Source organism: Monodelphis domestica, chromosome 3 (assembly GCF_027887165.1).
Source record: "Monodelphis domestica isolate mMonDom1 chromosome 3, mMonDom1.pri, whole genome shotgun sequence".
NCBI classification, from domain to species: Eukaryota; Metazoa; Chordata; class Mammalia; order Didelphimorphia; family Didelphidae; genus Monodelphis; species Monodelphis domestica.
The window spans coordinates 244,822,373-244,844,041 of record NC_077229.1 but is presented as its reverse complement, the minus strand read 5'-3'; positions in this window follow the sequence as shown (position 1 = coordinate 244,844,041).

Genomic DNA, 21,669 nt, shown 5'->3' with positions numbered 1-21,669 from the left:
CTAGAAGAATTATACTTAGAGGGAACAGTGACAAAACTGTATATGATGAAATTCCAAGACATTAATATGTATATACATATATGCATGCATAAATATATACATATAAATAAATAGAGGTAAAAAAGAGGTTAATACTAAGAGAAATGGGAAAAGAAACAAAATGGGATAAATTTATACATCATAAAGAAGTACATGACAGGAGTGGGGGAGAATACCAATATACTGGAAGGGTTAAGAGGTTGGAGACTAGAAATACTTAATTCTTACTTGCATTGAAATTGAATCAAAAAGGAAAGAACAATCGCATGCATTGGGGCAGAGAATTGGCTCCCACCCTATAGAGAAGTAGAAGAGTAACAAAAAGACTGGTGGGGAGGGAAGCAAAACAAGGAAGGGAGAGGGTAAGGGGGGTAATTTAAAAATACCATAAAGAAAATAAGAGGGGAATACAAAGGGAGGAGGGGTAAAAAGGGAAATAAAATAAGGGTGGGAATTAGAGGGATAGATTAAAAAGAAAACACTGATATAGAAGGAAATAGTGAAAGAAGAAAGGGCAAGACTAGGATTAGAAACCAAAATATTGGGAAATATACAGCTGGTAATCATAACTCTGAATGGGAATGGAATGAACTCACCCATAAAACCCAAGCAAATAGCAGAGTGGATTGGAAACCAAAATCCTACCATACGAAGTTGACAAGAAACACACATGAGGAAGGTACATACAAATAGGGTAAAGGTAAGCAGATGGAGCAAAATTTAATGGGGATAAACTGAGAAAAATAAGGCAGGAATCACAATCATGATATCTGACAATGTCAAAGTAAAAATAGACCTAGTCAAAAGAAATAGGGAAGATAATTACATCCTGATAAAAGGTAGTAGAGACAATGAGGAGATATCTGTACTCAAAATGTATGCACCAAATCGCATAGGATCCAAATTTCTAAAGGAGAAACTAGTAGAGTTCAAGGATGAAATAGCTAGAAAACCTGTACTAGTGAGAGACTTGAACTTTCATCTATCAGAACTAGATAAATCAAACCAAAAAATAAATAAATAAGAGGTAAGAGAAGTCAATGAAATTTTAGAAAAATTAGAGTTAGTAGATATGTGGAGAAAAATAAATAGGGACAAAAAGGAATATACCTTCTTTTCAGCGGCACATGGTACATTCACAAAGATTGACCATGCCCTATGGTATAAAAACATTGCAAACAAGTGCAAAAGAGCAAAAATAATAAATGCAACCTTCTAAGATCACAATGCAATGAGAATAATAATTAATAAGGGTACATGGAGACGCAATTCAAAACTTAAATGAAAATTAAATAATATGATTCTGCAAAATCTGTTAAAGAAAAAATCATAGAAACAATAAGTTCATTGAAGTAAATGACAATGATAAGACATCCTTTCAAAAGCTATGGGATGCAGCCAAAGCAGTACTTAAGGGGAAATTTATATCCTTGAGTTCATATATTAATAAATTAGGGAGGGCATAGGTCAATGAATTGGGCATGCAAATTAAAAAAAAACTAGATAATGAACAAATTAAAAATCCTCAGATGGAAACTAAATTAGAGATCCTAAAAATCAAAGGAGAAATTAATAAAATTGAAAGTCAAAGAACTATTGGTTTAATGAATAAGACTAGAAGCTGGTACTTTGAAAAAACAAATTAAAAAACACAAAGTACTGATCAATCTAATTAAAAAAAGGAAAGAAGAAAATCAAATTAATAGTATCAAAGATGAAAAGGGAGACCTCACCTCTAATGAAGAGGAAATTAAAGCAATCATTAAAAACTATTATGCACAATTATATGGCAATAAATATGGCAATCTAGGTGAAATGGATGAATATTTACAAAAATATAAATTGCCTAGATTAACAGAAGAAGAAATAGAATACGTAAATAACCCCATACCAGAAAAAGAAATTGAAAAAGCCATCAAAGAACTCCCTAAGAAACAATCCCAGGACCATATGGATTCACAAGTGAATTCAAAGAACAACCAATCCCAACATTATACTGTTAAAGTGAGGGATTTGGGGATGGTTTGTGGAGATGTTTAACAGATGATAACAACAATATATAAAACAGGAGTATATTTAATTTAAAATGGAAAATGGAATTAGGAGTGTCTACTAATAATGATAACCCACCCAAGCAATAAATAAAATAAACTTAACTAAACTAAACTAAACTAAAGAATAAATTCAACAGGGACCAGAATCTCAAAAGTAGAGTCCTTAGCAGGTAAGTAATAGGTGTAAAGATAATTTTAGGGTTGTGACCTAATCTAAATTAATTTTTGGTCACCAGGGAATATCCCAAATAAAATACCCAAGTCAGCTGGAAATTAATGGTGATTTAAATTAATATAGAGGAAAGGAATTAAGAAATGAGAGAGAAAAAACTCTGGTTTCTAGTTAGAATTTCTAAGTCCCAGCCAGGGGAAGAGATTCTCAAGAAGTTTGGGTCTTTCCTGGAGGCTTCACACCTCCAGAAAGGCGGGGTCACTAAGTCACCTTTTCACTCACCAATGGTGACAGTCTTAAAGAAGTTTGGATGTTGGTCTTCCAGTCATTCCTTTGAGTCAGTGCTCGAAATGTCCGAACAAATGTATACTCTCAAAATGAATGTCCCAATCTGAACTTTTCGTCCTCTTCTATAGATCTTTTACTCTTGTGTCCCCTCCTCTAAATTTTCACATCTACCAATCACATCAGACACTTTTCTCCAGGACTGCCCATTCTTTAGTTCTAATCTTCTTTGATTAGATTATATCTTTTTGAGTTACTTAATACTTCTTTAAGTTCACCTTTTGTTAGTTACTTAACCTTTTTGTGATTAATTTACCTTTTATAGTTACTAAACACCTTTTTGTAGTAAGATCTAAAAATAGATTGTAGCTTAAAGTTCTAGCTTCACTATAAAGTAAGAGCTAAGTACCTTCATTGTTACAATCATGAGATTACAACTTTATCTTCACCATGAAGTAAAATATAAGTATTTTCATTGTTACAATCAGGAGATAGCTAAATCCAATCTTCACCATCCCCCCTGATGATCATTGAAAGACTAGTCTCCCCATTGATCATTTAACATAATCATCTTGTAGTCCTAAAGCACTTCTAACTACAAATATATACAATATTCAATTCCTAAGAGGAAATTACAATAGTTAGGCAGAAATAGAAAAGAGAGAAAGCAAAACCAATGTTTTGCTAGGTGCACTGAAAAAAAAGCCAAATTAAGGGGCAGTCCTATTTGGCATAAAAGTGTACATTTACAATAAATATTCAGTCCCCCTTTGTTCAATCTATTGCACCCAAAAGTTCATTATTGATCTTCTTAATATAGTGTAGGTTCATTCTCTGGATTTAGGAGTTAGCAAGCTTCTTTCCTTGAAGATCTTTTCCCAGACAAAATTTTCAAAAGCTTGGATTTTTATTAAAATACACAGGAATCCAGCTGTTAGGTCCTCAGGTGTACCAGAGGAGAGAGAGAAGATTCCTTCAAAACACTCTATCTACTGGGAATGTAAGGGAAATCTTCTCTCAGCCTTGATGTTTCTTTCAGAGACAGTCAGCTTTCAAGATAATGCTGTCTAGGAAGAATCCAGGTACATACACCCTCCAGGTCCAGACTCTCCCTGAAAACTCCTCCTTCCCAACAGCTTAGAGCTCTGTCCCTGCCACCTCATGAGAGATTCTCAGTCTTGAAACCTGTCAATCATGCTTCGCAACCCTACTGCCTCAATACAAACTATTTGACAGAATAAGCAAAGAAGGAGTTCTACCAAATTTCTTTTATGACACAAATATGGTACTGATTCCAAAACCAGGCAGGTCAAAAACAGAGAAACAAAATTATTGACCATTCTCCTTAATGAACATAGATACAAAGATCTTAAATAGAAAAAAAAATCTTAAATAGAATACTAGCAAAAAGACTTCAACAAGTGATCATGAGGGTTATTCATTATGACCAGGTGGGATTTATACCAGGAATTGTAACCATGAAAATGTGGTTTGCTAAGACTGTGAATTGCCAAATTTTAAAAGTTTCAACCAAACTGTAAAGATAATTTTTAGTGTCTTGATTTAAAATCTAAAATTAAGTGGTCACCATGGGAAAATTCCCAAATATGAAAATACCCAAGTCAGCTGGGTACTGGAGCCTAAGGCTCCAGTGTACCTAAGCCTAAGGGAAAGTGAGTAAGTCTTTATCACTCACCACAAGATTGTCTTCAAGCAAACTCCAAACATCCGAAATCCAACTCCAACTAACTTCCAAACTGAACTAACTCCAAACTGAACTGAATTCTCCTTTTAAAGAGATTTTCTCTTATGTCATCTCCCCTAAATTTTCACATCTACCAATCACAGTAGATGCTTTTTCCCAAGACTGCCCATTCTTAGTTCTCATTTTCTTTGGTTCTCACCTTCTCTGGTTAGATTAAAACTTCACACCTCTTTTGTTAAGCTTGCCTTTTGTAAGTTGCTTGACCTTTTAGTGATTAATTTAACCTTTATAGGTACTTAGCACCCTTTTCGTATTAGATCTAAAAATAGACCTAGCTTAAGGTTCAAGCTTTACTATGAGTTAGGGACTTCCATTGTTCAATCAGGAGTTTACAACTTTATCTTCCCCTAAGGCACTGTCTGAGTAGGGTGTAGTAATTTTAAAAGTTCTCAATACATTCCTGATCAAGTAATTCCATTGTTAAAAATGGAGAATAGCTTAATCAAATCTTCTGAAGTAGAGTCCGAGTAGTTTTAAGATTCACAGAATTAAGAATTCACAATATTAGGAAAAACATCCACATAGCTGACCATATTAACAAGAAAACAAGAAAATCAGGAATGTCTTGTTAACTTTAAATTACCCCCACCCTGCTTAGATCTTACTTTATGGTGAAGATGAAATTGTAATCTCCTGATTGAACAATGAATGTACTTAGTTCTTACTTTATAGTGAAGCTAAAACTTTAAGTTAAGTCTATTTTTAGATCTTAATACAAAAAGGTGTTAAGTAACTATAAAGGGTAAATTAATCACGAAAAGGTCAAGTAACTAACAAAAGGTACACTTAACAAAGACGTGTTAAGTAACTCAAAAGATATAATCTAATCAAAGAAGATGAGTACTAAAGAATAGGCATTTAGAGGAGGGGACACGAGTAAAAGGTCTATATATTTGGCTCACTTCCTCTCTTCAGGACCTTTTGGCGGTGAAGATTTGGCTGGTGGCAGTATGCTGGGCCTTTCAGCATTTTGACATGGCTACAAGATATTGTCCGGTCTGGTGGTGAGTTTCTGGCTGAGTTTTTTCTCCTTTACTTTCCAAACTTATCCTCTTAGAAGCCTCTAATCTTCAGAGAACTAGCGGCAGAAATCTTGAACTCCTCAGGCATAGGTCTGGTGAGAGAAATCCTATACCCTCTTCCCTCTTTCTCCTTAAATCCTTCCCTCTATATTAATTAAAATTACCATAAATTTCCAGACTGACTTGGGTATTTTATTTGGGTTTTTTCCCTTGGGGACCAACTAAATTAGATTTAAGTCACAACCCTAAAATTATCTTTACACATGTGAATGAGAACAACCTCCAGGAATTGATGCAGAATGAAAGGAACAGAACCAGGAGAACATTGCACATAGAGACTGAAACACTGTGGTACAATCGAATGTAAGGGACTTCTCCATTAGTGGCAATGCAGTGATCCTGAACAACTCAGAGGGATTTATGAGAAAAAACACTATCCATATTCAGAAGAAAAACTGTGGGAGCAGAAAAACAGAAAAACAACTCCTTGATTACATGGGTCAATGGGGACATGATTGGGAATGTAGGCTTGAAATGACCATCATAGTGCAAAAATTAACAATATGGAAATAGGTTCTGATCAAGGACACGTGTAAAACCTAGTGTAATGGTGCATCAGCTATGGGAAGGAGTGAGAGGGGAGGAAAAGAATATGATTCTTATAACCAAGCAATAATGTTCTAAATTGACTAACTAAATAAAATTTTAAAAAAGAAAAGAAAAACAATGGAAGAGGGGCACCTTACATGGCTCAATGGATAAAGAGCCAGGAGTAGAGATTGGAAGTCCTAAATTCAAATCTGGCCTTAGATCCTTGCTAGCTGTGTGACTCAGGACAAGTAACTTAACCCTAATTGTCTAGGCTTTATTATTTTTCTTCCTTGGAACCAATACTAAGATCTTGAAGTCCCTTTCAACATAATGACCTTCCTATTCTTTATAATGTAAGCAAATAAAAAAAGATGGAAAAGAGATCAGAAATGGAATTTATGATTACGGGGATGAATTAATAAGAAAAATTAAGCATAATTTGACAGTCATTTTGCTATATAGAACCTTAAATATCTATGCTTTGCCTACTAAATTAAATCCAAACTATTCATTTTGGCATTAAAGGTCTTAACCATTTTCTCGAACATAACAACTCATCCAAATTATGTTGCTTTTGATGTTCCCCAAATATGAGTAATTCCTTCACATTGTTCACTTATTCCCATTATGTCTTCCTAGAATGCCATCTCCTATCCACCCCTACCTATTCTATCTGTTCTTCAAATTTCACTTTCCTCATTAACCTTTCTCCAATGTTCCAAAGTGATGAGCTAGTTCTTTTCTCTGAACCTCACAACACTTTGTTTCCACTTCTTTTAGGTCTCACATTCTATAAATTATCATAATGATCATTTTATTTGTCATGTCCCTTCTACTCCCAGCAAAAACTACATATTATTTAATTTTTACTTCCTCACAGTTTTTCCCATAGATTCTTACCCATATTAGGTGTTACACAAATGAAGAAATTAAGAAACAAAAAGAACAATAAAAAGTCACAGAAAGTAACATGGAGAAAAGATAGTGGGGTGACATTAAAGAAATTTCTTTTTTTACCTTAATTGTAATAGGTAGTCTGAGAACTAGGATTTTCCTTTCAATTATTATGGCTTCTTCTTGACATTTGGGTTATGAAATTGCTACCACCTGCAACAGATTGTGGTCCCTCAGGTGGCAGCCATGCTGGTGATGCATTACTTGTAGTGGAGCTTTGTTCTTTGTGAGTCAAAAATCCCTAACTGTCAGATTTTAAGTTTTCAAGCATATACATATCCTTTGCTTTTTCTACTATCTCACTAATGACTTATTCCAATAGAGAATAAAAGAAGCAAGATTCCAACAATTCTATATTTCAGCTGCCTCTTCAGTAAAGTAGGAAGTATAACAATTCTCTCTGCCTATCATGGTTGTTGTGATCAATTGAGATGACATATGCAGAAGAACTTGAAATAGTGAAAAGCATTACACAAATTAAAGGTAGTGAGTGTTATTTTGTATAAGGCATCTTTCTTTCTAAGGATGCCACCTCATTAAAATCAACCTCACAGCAACACTGCAGTAATTTGTTAAATTACATACAGCCCATGCCCTGAGCCAGAAGGCTTGATTGTAATTAGTTTGTATGATTAGAGTGGTTTCAAAGTTGCTCACCATTGGAAAAGTGGGCCTTCTAAAATTAATTCAGATTTTGAATAGCTTAGCACAAACCATATGATGAGGAGGTCTAATTGCTTTATGATCACAGCTGGGATCAATCTTCTGTGCATTAGGGAGAAGTCTGGACAACTGAAGATGATCATTTGTGTATTTTTTTCTTCCTTGGCCTGTTGAGTGACATGCATTGTTTGCACTTTTTATAGTCAAGGGAGGGAGGGGGAGTAGGCAGAAGACAGTAGAAAAGGGAGACAAAAAGGGACAGAAAAGGAAAGATAGAGAGAAAGAGACCCCAGAGAGAGAGAGAGAGACAGACTGACAAAGACAGAGACAGAAGGAGATAGACACAGAGATGGAGAAATGGTTTGTGCCTCCTCCAACCTGGTGACTTCTTTGAAATGAATTTGCTGAATGGGCTAGTAATCAAATGGGCTAATAAACAGCACTACAGAATTCCTTTCTTATTTGGTACTCCAATGAGTAAACTTTTATCTACCAAAATAAGGGGTCTGTATTATTAACAAAGTAATATGTGACATCTGCTACTTTCTTTTGGAACCAGTGTGATCTGAAAAGTGGCAGCTGGTGATATAGTGCACACACAGTCAGGAAGATCTAAGGTCAAATTTGGCTACAGACATTTACTAGACAATGTAACCCATGTGATTCACTTACATCCCTGATTGCCTCAGTTCTCTCAATTGTAAAATGGAGATAATAACAGTACCTGACTTTCAGGGTGGTTGTAAGGATCAAATGAGATAATATTTGTAAAAATCACTTAGCATAGTACTTGGCAATATTGACCACTCTATAATTTTTTTTTCCTCTTCTATTCTTCTCTACTTCTTTCCAAGAATGATATTTTGGGACTGTAGTGTAGATTAACCCTTATGTGATAAGAATGAATGTTTAGCCACAGTAGGAAAAGTGGAGAGATGAAAAAATTTAATTGTGTTTTGGACAAATTTAGGACTGTTTCCCAATTTAAAATTCATTACAATTTCAGGATCACACAAGACTGAATTTTAGATGGCCATTAATTCTAGTTCACAATTACTTGCAGTATTAAACTGATTATGAAATTTTCTATATAATTTGTAAAGTATTTCTTTGGTGGTTATCTGTTGTCAAATGAAGACAAAAACAGTAGCCTTATCATTTAGTTTGATTCTGAGGACAACTGACCTTTATTTAATTTTGGTTTTGTTTTCACCTTCCCTCTAAAATTTCAATGGGCTAACTAGGTAGTATAGTATATAGAGAGCACTATGCCTGGAGTCAGGAAAAACTATGTTTTAATCTAGCCTCAGACACTAGCTTTGTGATGCTGGACAAGGCACTTAATGCTATTTGCCTCAGTTTTCTCATCTATAAAATTAAATGGAGAAGAAAATGGCAAACTACTCTAGCATCTTTGCTAAGAAAACCCTAAATTAGGTTATGAGAGTTAGTCACCACTAAAATGCCTCAACAACAAACAAAATTTCAGTCTTTACTCAAGAGGGGCATCCTGCTTTGCTTTCTTTCCAGCTTTTCATGTCTTCTATAGACCTGACTATATCCAGGAACTTTATCTAGATTGGTTTCAGAAACGTCCCATCAAAATTTATACTTTTTGAGGAAGAGACTAGTCCTTCTCCATCTTGCCACCAAGGTCATTAACTAATTTAGTTGTTAATCAATCATAGCCCAGCTATTGAAGGTTTTAATTATCTGTTATATACCTGATAGCTTAGCCAGGCACAGATGGAAGATAAAGGAATTATAGAATAATCTAAACACATCCTCTTTCTTTTCTACTTCTCTACTCATTCAACAAATTATTTCTCTAGATAGCACTCTGAGCAAGCTTTAGACATTCCAAGGCTATACTGGACACTATAAAATTTCTGCAAACATCATAGGTCTCCTTCACAATTAGTAAGATAGAGATGTTGCCCATACAGTTTAAAATTAAAAACCTCTAATTTTCCTTGTATAACAAATATAGAATCTTTCCTATGTACCCCAAATGCCCTATCACTAAAAGTAAAAAATATAATCTAGTATGTTTTCACAAATTCATACCATGACACAAGAAGGAAATATTTTATCTAACAAGTGGATTGGTGCAGAACAGTTTATTCTTTTTGATAGTAGACATCACACAAAAGAAAGTGACTCATTTTCAGAAAAATAATAAGCCCATGAACTTCATCAAATTCCTGTGTGTAATTTTTGATGGTCTTTTGGTTCCTTAGTAACAACACATTTTAAATTGATGCAATGTCCAAAAGACCAAACATTGCTGAAAAGTTTTGCCTTCTTTCCCGTAACTTGAGAGACAGTACTGTTGATATTTATATGGTAAAGCGCATAAACACCGTCAAAGTTCTGATCTAGGTTGCCTTCTTCAGTATTTTTGACATAGGTAGGACCATAGTAGAACAATTATATAACATTGCTCTCATAAATATAAAGCCATCTCTCACCTCCACTAGTCTCTCTTGGTATGGGATATTGTTTTTTATCCTAACTTGATTCAAAATCTGAACCATTCAAAATTCATTACAAAAGTAGTGTTTTCTATAAGATAGAAGAAATTGAGTGAGTGTTTGCACTTCTCAGTAGGAAATAGTTTGAATTTTTATTTCATTGTAGTTCTTTTAAAATATTTACATTTACATTTACATAAAACATTTACATTCAGAAAAAATATCAGAAATTATCATTATTAAGTCCATAAAGTTTTAGATCACAGTGGTAAAGTAATATATGTGACATCATTTAGTGTTTATTGAAACGGTCAATTGGGATGTAACAGGAAGGCAACTTGGTTTTGAAATTATTCATTAAAATTTAGAGCTGATCACTACATCTTGAGCAAGTTAGGGAGTACCTAGAGCTATCCAACTTTTGTGAATTTTTTAAAAAGCTAAAGAACAGGACTGACTATTGTTGACCTGGAGTTATAATATTCAATAAAATAACAATAATAGTATACAATGATAAAATAGCACTATACAATATAATAATAGGACATAATATCATATGTAATAATGATGGTGGTTGTGATCATCTTAGGGGTGGTGATGGGAATAATAATTACTACTACTACCACAGACAATATCCTCATAAATTCAGTCGAGTGCCTAGCACATAGTACTTGCTTAATAAGTTCTGGATAAATTTACTTGATTTGAGCTCAACCAACAATGTATCTACAAAGAAGCATAAAACTATGACTTAGTCATTCAGGAAACAAATGAATTCATGATATCAGTTTAGGATTAGATCATCACCATAAAACACTGTAAAAGGATTATAATGAAAGATTTTTAACTTCTCAATAAGGAAAGAGAGAGTTTTCAAAGAAATAGTGTAAACTATGCATCACATTTCTGTAGATGGCACCTACTGAATACTTAGAAAGATAAGACATGTTTTATAATCATATATCATAACCTCATTATCTTTCATTAGCTAATAATAGAAAATCAACAGAGTAAAAATAGAGACTTCAATATATTACTGAGAATTAAATAAATAATGCATGCTAGAACCAGAACAAAAAATTTAATAGCTGTTAACCAACTAAATTATCATCATCTTCAAGATACATTACATGGAAAACTTTCAAATTATATAGAACTAGCTGAAACAAAATTTTTTAAATGTGAAAGTAGGATGAAGTAGTTATCATCTCAACCATTCTATCTACTTCTAGAGTCATCCTAAAGTCACCTTCAGTGAGATTACAGAAGATGAGCTTGCATTCCAATGATTTCATTCAATTTTTTTTAAAAAGTCATTTTGTCCACCTAGTAAATAGTTCACAGTGCCTTATCTATTTAAGTATAATAGTAGAATAGGGACATGTCCCTGGACCATTTGAATATAAACTCCATTGAGAAACATGAGAAAGAATAAAAGCAATAATAAAGATGACAATAATAATAAATATTTGTTAAATATTTTTCTGTGCATAAGTCAATTGGTCAATTAGTCGATCAACAACAAAAAAAAATATATCAAGCATCTTGCTATGCACCAGGTATTATGCTAACCTTGGAAGACATAAATAAAAAACACATGAAAAAAAACAAAACAACAAAAATCCTTGTCTTCAAGGAGCTTATATTCTATCAGAAGAGACAATATGTACATAAAAAGTTACATATAAGATAACATTCAGAGTAAACAAACCTTAGAAAAGAAATTAATGGCTTAGAGAACTACAGAATATTGTCTCCTGTAGAATGCTACTTTCAAGCTGAGTATTGAAGGAAACAAAGAATTCCAAAATAAGTAAAGTGAGAGATTTATAAGTATTGAGGACAAAGAAAGGATGCCGAAGTATATGAAGAGAAGAAAATGCATTTTAAAATTTTGTAAAAGAGAAGGGCTCCAAGTTGCAAAGAACTTTAAAAGTCAAACAAAAGAATTTATACCAATTCCAGAAGTAATAGGAAACCACTAAAAGTTATTGTGTAGAGGGGTGAGGTTAGATATACGTTCTATGAAAATCTCTTGGCAGATGTATAGAAAGAATGGATTAAAACAGAGGAAGATCTGAAGAGAAACTATTTAGGAAGCTATTATAATAAGCCATTATCATCCTTATGTGGATGATTTTCAGATCTAGTTGGCCTTTCCTACGCTCTATATAGCCACAGTTTCACATCTCCTGCTGCCTTTGAGACTCCTCAAACTGGTTTCCCATTCATATACACCATATTTCCAAACCTAAACTCATTTTTCCACTCTCAAACCCTCTCTTCCTTTTAACTTCAGTGTCAAGATTACCACCATCTTCCAAGTCATCCGGGGTTGAACTTAGGTGTCATCATCAGCTCATTACTCTTTCTCGTATCCTTCCTATCTAATCAGGGTTTAAGTCCTGTTATTTCTACCTTTGTAACATCTCCTTGATGTACCCACTTCTCTCTTCTGACACTCTAACAACTCTGGTGAAGGCCTTCATCACCTCAATCCATGACTGTTGCAGTTGTCTGCTGCTTGATTTCCCTAACTTAAATCTCTCCACACTTCAATCCATTCTCTATTTGAGTATCAACAAAGATAGAGAAAAGATCAGTGGACTTGACAATAATAATCTTACAAAATAATAAGTGTATCAAAAATATACAAGCATAGTGTTAGAAGGTGAAGAAGGTAATTCCCATTTGAGTGGAAGGGTAAGCATGGAAGTTAACTGGGAAGACTTCATGTAAGAAGTTTCATTGGTACTGATTTTAAAGAACAGGTAGGTAAATCAATAGGTAAAGATAGGCAGCAAGAAAGACATTCCAGGCATAAGTATCAATATAAAAATATATAGAAAATGCAAGGATATTATAAAATTGAGACAGTATAGAATAGATTAGTAGAAAAGAAATAAAGAAAGGAAAGACAGAATAAAATTGTGAAAGACTTTTGAGTCTCCCAGTCTCTTTTTTTTCTAATACAACTCTAAGCAAGGAAACATTGAAGAAATGTGAGTAGAAGAGTGATATGATTACAAGGGTGCATGAGGAAGATAAGCCTGACAGCGAAATGAAAGACAGATCAAATGGAAGCAGAAAGAACTGGTAGGAGACTACTGCAGTGGTCCAGAAGTATAGTTATAAGTTCCTGCAATAGCACTAATTCTTCAATGATAATAAAGACAAAGGAATGGATACTATATTTATTTTAAGGGGACATTTAATATAATCATGTGTTTGGGTAAAAAGATTATCAATTTGAGCCAATTCTAGAGACAATTCTAATCCCAATACTGCTACTTAGTATATGAGCTTAAGCAAATTATTTCACCCTTGTGAATCTTAATTTCTACATCTGGACAATTTTGAGATGATTGAACTAAATGATTTCTAAGGTTCCTTTTCACTCTAAATCATATGACCCTATGGTTCCTGACTGAACATGAACAGAGGACAGAAAAAAATGAAAGATAAATAAATGTTGGCAAAATTGACAGAAATTATGGAAAATCAAAGGAAAATTTGCTTTGAGGAAATACAATAACTTGTTTTGGACACAATGTACATGAGGTGCTAGCAGAACTTCCAGGTCCTATAGGTAGAGATTAACAGGTCTAGATCAAAGGCGAAATTATGTGAATTTGAGAATTGTCTGCTTAGAAATGATAGTGACAACCATGATGTAAATTAGGAGAACAAGGAGATATTCCAGAAAAGGAAAATATTAGAGGGTTTAGAGCAGAATTGAGAAAATAAGAACTTTAAAAAGTGGGAAAATTGTGAAGACATAGCAGAGACAGAAGAATAATAAGAGAAATAGAGGGTGAAGCAAGGGATTATAGTTTCTCAAAATAAAAATCAAGGGAAGAGCATATCCAGCTGGGTAAGGTAATCAATAGTACCAAATGCCACAGAATACACAAAGAAGATAAGGGATGAAAAATGTAATTTGGCATTAGGGGAATTATTGGTGATTTGAAACAGAAGTTCTAATATAGCAATGAAACTGGAAAACAAATTATATGATATTAGAAGACAGTGAGTGGTTTGATAAAGGATGAAAAGTTTGCAAAACCTGTTGCAAAAACTGAGAGATGCAAACCTTAGAGAACAATTGGCAGGAGCATATGATCAAGGATCACATGGGAGCCTGAGGGATCTGGGAGAAGATTCTATCTGCCCAACTATTTGCCCATTCTATCTGTCTTCCCTCCTGAAGGATTTGAGATTAAGGCTTGAAGAGGATTTTCCCTGTGATAGACAGAGGAAGGAGGTTTTCTGGATCTGGCAGCTGGCAGCATCAGTGAGAAGATCTCTGAAACTACTTGGACATCTACCAACTTGAGATCCTGGCCCTATTTTGATTGGACTCCTGGTGTGAGACTTGGATATTGGGAAGTTAATGTTTAGCTTGGTAATATAGTTTAGGTTGTTAATAGATAGTAGCTTTTAAATTGAGAATAAGTTTATTCCTAAACCCTTATTCCTTCCTAGAGAAAGGTAAACTGAGGAAATTTACTTACTGAAATAGAATAGTAAACTGCGGAAACTGTTTCTTCTGCAATGACTGCTGTCCTCTGCCTTATGACTAGAGAGAGAGCTGCTAAGGGAACCTGAAACTGCTTTTTTTGTAATGGAGGTAGGAATGAGAAATGCTGAGGGATGCTGCCACACAGGGATGCTGGTACACAGGGGATTGGCTACACAAGGGAACTACTCTGGTTTTTACTCTGGGGTTTGCCTACTAATCCCTACTGATGGCTGATGGATCAGTATATCTTTCTAATCTCCTCCCCTTTCACTCCCTCCATTTTCCAACCCTCTCCTCCCAGTTCTTCTTGAAGCCTTTGGCTTCTTCCCTCCCCCCTGAGTGAATTATAAAAATATTCCTTTCTTTTCCTTTTCAAGTCAGGGGGTTTATTGGGATAACAGGATGGGAAACTGAGGTGAGAGGGATGAGGATGTCCCTAATCTAAAATGAGGATTATGAGGGCTTGGGAAGTCATAAGTGTGGCAGAGAGACAGTCAGAGATGGAGGACAACAGCTTTTTAAAATCTTGTTTTCTTCTTCTTCTTCTTCACAAAGTCAGCAAGGTCTCTCAGCTTAATTTCTGAAGCCCCCCCCCCCCAAGGGTCCTTTAGTCTGAGACAACTCCCTCAAGATAGAAAACAAAGTTCAAAGTCTTTCAGCTTCTCCTGGCCAGCTCAACTCTCAAATAGACCACCAACTCAAAAGCCATTTCTCCTTCTTGTCAACTTCAACTGTCCAAAGCCAGAGAATCCCCAAACCAAGTCAGCCCCACCAGGGTCTTTCAGCCAGGTTCAACCTTCAGAGAGAGTGACTCCAAATCCAGTCCCCTCCCCATGGTCAGCTCAACTGCCACTCCTGGGAACATTGCATTTGAAAACTCCTTGATTAACAGGCAGGTTAGGTCCCCAGTTTCTTGCATCTTGGTTTACAACTTCTCTCGGTTTCTCTCCATGCCTCTACCACACTACTCCTTCCCAAACAATAAATCAGAATTTATTTATGTTTCCCTCTTGTTCTTTCCTCACCTCACCCCAAATCATACCTTAACAGTGGTAAAGAAGAAGAATCATTGGTAATAGACCATTTTTAAAGAAGCCTGAGTCTGTGAGCTTAGATGAATTCAGGTTTTGACTCAAAGTCATGTTCCTAAATTCCTTTATAGAAATAGATTCTAAAGTCACTAAAATATACCTGTGATATTATGGTTACAATAAGTCCATCCCCCATCCTTGTTATGGACATAATATCAAGTATTATATCTGCATTATCAGACATAATTATATATTATTAAAGATAGAAAAACTGCCTTTTGTTTAAAGTAATGCTTTCCCAAAGGCATGTCTTGATATTATTAAACCTTTGAATACAAGTGCACTGAATGAAACCAAGACTGTTCAAGAGGACAGAGATATTAGTAAAAGTTTTAGAAGAAAACCTTAGGACATATTCAAGCTTAAACTGAAATTTCTAAATAAGGAAAATCTTTGCCAATTTGCAATTACCAGATGTGATGCTTCCCACACAGACTTCTGCCTGTGCAATCAAAAGGATCATTAATGGCAAAGGTCTCGGTTGCATTCTGAGTAGAATAAAAATTCATGACAACACAGCTAGGGATTCTCAAACATCTCATCACTATAGGAGAAAAATAATTCAATAGCATAGAGTTTCTCAGCAGCTTCAATGTGAGAGCATAACCTTGGTTTGTGTTCTTCATTGTATTTTCTTTTTCAATTTTTTTCAAAATATATTGCCATGAGTCTAAAAGGGGAACTTTCAATGTCATACCATCCTGTCCAAAAGAGAATATATTTAAAAGACCTCAGAGGAGTTAATTTTCTACCATTCTTAAAAATTGATTTATATGAATTAGTTCCACAAATTGAAAACAATTATGATAACAATAACTGACATTTATATAATACTTTAAAGTCTGTAAAGAAGCTAACATTTACGAACTCTTTATATCCTTACAACAGTACTAAGAGGTGTTTTTTTTAATGTTATATTCATTTTATAGAAAAGGAACTTTAGCATAACAGAAAATTTAACTTTTATTGATGACCACATAGCTAGTGTCAGATATAGGACAAGAATTAAGTTTTTCCCTTCCATAAGTCTAGCATTATGTCACCTACACTGAATATAAGTGCTACTAAGTTGTTCTTGGAAACCTAAAATTCATATATTTTCTGAAGCACTTTGTATGACAAAACATAAAGGTTTTTGTCCAAAATATTTGTACTTATACCCACCGTAATGTTAATTGTCCTAAGAACCTTCCCCCCACACTGCCTATTCAAACTATAAGCAATATTTTTCTAAGCCATAGGAATCAAACTTATGGTAATACACTAGAAACCAGATTAAAATGTAATTGGGAAATGTTTAACAAAAAATTAAAATATAATACAACATACATAATATTAATTTGAGTTTTCCTAAGATGACATACAGCCAGCAAGAAACCATTTCTAATCAAGTTTGACAACAACAATGTAATTAATGGTCAAACAAGGAGACACAACTTTTGGGTCATTCTGGCCATGCAGTTTGTATAGTGTTGATTTAACTATGACTAAAAAATTACAATTTAAATGATCAGTGGAACCACTCTGTCATCAAGTATGTTGACACATTCTTATTTTTGGCTTTGCAATACATCCAGCAACAGAACTAGGCTTTCTGTGGTGTCCAAGAAAAAATAAGAATTGACCTAAAATGTTCATACAGAGAGGAGAGGTTTTCTTTATAATACCGTCTTGTCCTTGGGATTCCCTATTACATGAAAGCTCATTTTCTGTTTAATTCATTTTTTCAGTGTTATTTGGCAGAATATTAGAATAGAAACCAAAGAAAAAGTCAAAATAAAGTTTATTTGTATTTATAGATAAGAGTTTGCATCTTGCCTCTATGGGTTTTGTGGAACTGTTCTTTGATTGTCAAACACACATACCACAAAGAAAAAGCATTACTGCTGCTACCTATCATAGCTAGTCAGATTTCATTCAATCTCAGCAAAAGCAATCATACAGAGCATGCATGTGACTCTGAATCAAAGAAGATTAACATCATGGTTAGAAGCTATTTTCTCCTTCTTTGTCCTCCCATCATGGTGCTGAGTTATCCTGAAGGGAAACTTAATCCTTGTTTTCAAAGAGTTTCCCACTTAGTTTGAAGGATTAATGTACCTCAAATCCCCATTCCTGTTACCGACAGCAAAGGTGATTACTTATGAAGACGTTTTTTTTTTCCCCTCCAAGCACATCAGTTATCTCAATTAATCCTCCTTGCAGGACAATTTATCTATGCATATCACTGCTGAAAGTGTCCAGAATTGCTCATATTTAGCTCCATCCATTTTGGTACTAATATCATAAAATCTCAACACTTCTATTTCTTTCCACATTAGGAAATTTACCCTTGAAAATAACCATTGCTTTAGGAAGCTTCATAATATTTTTTACAAAGTGACTAGAGAGCTGGGGAAGGTAAAAAAAAAACCTAATTATCAAACCATAAGCTATGAATTTAATATATAACATAGGCATATCTGGCATTATATTAATTATCAATGTCTATTAGCTGTTGTTTTTACATACTGTCAGTATTTTATTATTGAAGCTTATAATAATGTCTCTGAAGCACTATGGGTTATACTTTCTGAATCATCTCAAATCAGATTCTGTTTATTTTTTTTTACCAATCACCTTTTGTTGCATTCTATTTCTTTGAAAACTAGTCATCTGCATATAGTGCAAATTAGTCAGACTAAACGTTAATCAATTTATATAGATATGTGGTTAACCAGAACACACTGTTCTCTGATGATACTTGATAAACTAAATTTTATTGTATTTCCACATACATTTATTCTACACTGACCAGTTAATGAATGTTTATTAAACATATGCTATGTTTCAGGCACTGAACAAAATGTTGGGGATACAATGAAAAGCAAAAAAGCTATCAAACTTAAACAAGACATATGCAGGATAATCGAGGATCATCAAAAGAAGGAAAGTACTATAATTAAGAAGAATTGGGAGAGACCTCCTGCAGAAGAAAGTATATCAAGGAAGCTAGGACACCAGCAAAATAGGGAAACTTTCTGGTAGAAAGACGCTATTGTACTAATAAAACATGGTCTGGCATAGGCAAGAAAAATAAAAAATCACTTTCCAAGGGCAAGTAATATCTTACACGTGTAATAAAGATCATTGTCTTCATCAATGCAGTTGTAGATATTCTGTTCAGACTAGTAAAATAAAAAGTGTTACTTTGGGGCAAAGCTTCTCAGGTGAACAGACTATATAAAAAAAGACTTATCTTGCCATTTATCTTGTACAAGTGACTTAAGTGGGTTATAAAAAGTGGGAAAAAAAAGTACATGCATTAATTTCAGAGGTGTTATAAGCCCTTCCTAATAAGTATTCATAAAGAAGGCAAATAATGGGTATTACTTGCTTTGCCATGGGAGGACAGACATCAGAAAAAAGAAGATGGGGATATTATCTATCATCTCCTAGGAAGAATGAGATCATGTGACTAATGTCTCCCTTATGAACTGATAACTAAGTTTAGATAAACTAGGTTATCGCAGTAAGAACAGTCTACCATTGTATTGTTTTTTTTTTTTAAGCTTTCACTCATTTCTAATGCCTCCAAATAGTTTTCAATTGTGTTTTATTCAACATTGGTTAAAACAGAGATGCCTGTCACTGGCTTCACAGAATGAATGAGGTAAGACAAGAAATTCCTTCATCATCCCTTATGATTCTGAAACCAGGTATGCTTTGAGATTGCCAGTTTCTGTTCCCTTTGAAAAAAATAAAGTTTAATTCCACAGAGAAGCTTCAACTTCCTTATTGGAAATGCAAAATTAGGGGGTTGGACAAGTGAGTCTGAGGGCCCTTCTAATTTTAGAGATATTATCCCATGATCCTTTGAGAAACCAAAATCCCAGAGTAACAAGTCTCTTTAATCCAAATGAGTTGTTCAAGTTGTTCAAGTCAGAAAATAAATGAGTCTTGTGTAAATGAGAGCCAGGGCCACTTTGTGGATGCATGAGTTATTATCATGATTGTTATCCCTAGATAGAGGTTCCCTGGAAAGGTAAATATTGAGGGAAGAAGTTAGTGTCACTGAAGTATGGGCATGCTCAGGTAGTAATAGACAAATTGCTCCACACTGGAAACTAAAAGTTTTTCATGTGTGCCCGAGAGCAGCTCAGCTATGCATTCCAAGTAGTTATTCTGGTTAAGCACCAGGAGGCACATAAAAGCCCTGGTTGCCCATGTGGGTACACATGAGCTTTATGTACCTTTTATAAAGGCAATACTTTTTTCTCCTCCTTGATCATGCAAGTTTTGTCTCACAGGCATTGGTTTGTTTTACATTGTTTTACATTGCTTTAGCACTGAATTACATTTTAGGGAAAAGGACTGTTTTGAGAGGTTATCAATCCAGTCACAGGGCTACCCTTCTTGATTTAGTGAAATGTGGCTTAAAGTGGTTTCATTAAGTTTTTAGACATCATTAAGAATTTATGAAATAAAAATAAAGGGGGTAAGTCATATGAGTAAAATAAGAGTCATCAGGTATACTGCCTACATGCTACATACTATCTCCAAAATATTAAAAGAATAAGCTGGACCTAGAAATTAGAGTGACTACTCTCTTGTAAATTTAAGGGAGGAAAATCAAGACTCTTGTAGGAAATAAAGCTAAGGAAGGAGATATCTATGGAAGCAGGAGCTAAGCTGATGAAACTATAGATACACCAATGGAAGTATGAAGATTAGTTTGTGGGTTCAGTAGTTTACCTGTTAACATTATGAATGGCCTCAATGATCACCAAGTCTAGCCCCAACATTTTAGAGATGAAGTAAATGAGGCTCAGAGAGGGCAAGTGACTTGTTTAAGATCACAAAGGGAGTAACAGGCAAGTACATTCACCTTCACACATATTAAAATTTGAAAGAAAAAAAACTACCTTCATGATTCTCTTACTACTTGGCTCCTACTTGAGCACCAAGGATCAACTATGATAATGGAGTATCCATATCACCTGATATTTGTGAATCCATAAGACATGACTTGTATCTATAAAAGGATAGAGTCTAACATGGGCAGTCAATGGGATGAACAGGCTAACTTGACTGGATTTGTGTGGGAAGCTTTTGAGGTGAGCATTTCAAAGCTCTGCTCCATGTTTTTGCTAAAAGGGAAAGTTCTCTGAGTCCCATTCAATTCACATAGATTTGGTCTTTGGGTGATATAAAATATAAGTAAAGTTGAATTAATCCTATTTCACATTGATAAATTCTGGCTTCAGGGCAATCTACTCTACTTTACTATGAAGTGACAATGTCAAGAGGTAACCATTTGTACTAGAGGATATCGAATTACTTGGTTCTATCAAAAAAAAATTGAGATGAAGGAAAATGGTTGTCTGTGGTCATGCTGAGGAAACTTGGAGTAAAAAGGAATTGGACAGAATCGCCTCCCTCATTAATGGCATGTAATGTTGAGAGGGGTTTCTGTACCTATAATACACCTGAGGATAGGAAGGAGTGTTACATCATTTTTAAAAGTTTCTACTCTCAATCCTGAACTGTAATCTGCCTCTCTCAGTTCCTCTGTCCCTCTGTCTCTGTCTTGTTTTCTCTGTCTTTCTTTCTCCCTGAAGATCAAAGACCTAAGGCTCCAGAAGCATATCCCCAACCCAACAGAAATAACTACTGCTTGCCCCTAGGAAAGAGAACACATGGACTGCTCTTGAGAATAGCCAACCAGTACCAACAACTACATCTCTCCTATGGAGCACAGGTGGTCAGTAGAAATCCAGGTCTTGCAGTAAGTTTACACATAAGGAGTAGGATCAGGTTCCGTTTGTCAGTAAAGCAGTGCCCAAGCCTACAGCACTGTCTCAGCCTAAGGCCCAAGAGCTTCTTAGACCCTCAGAAGTAGGAGTTGCTACATCATTAATCAATCATCCAGTGATGAAGACTTCAGGGTCAGTAGGCACAGATGAGGATCTCGAGGCAATGGAGAGCAACACATTGGCTGCCTGTAACAGTAGCAAACCCAGTTGGCAAAAGAATGGACACTAGATGTGTGCAGTGA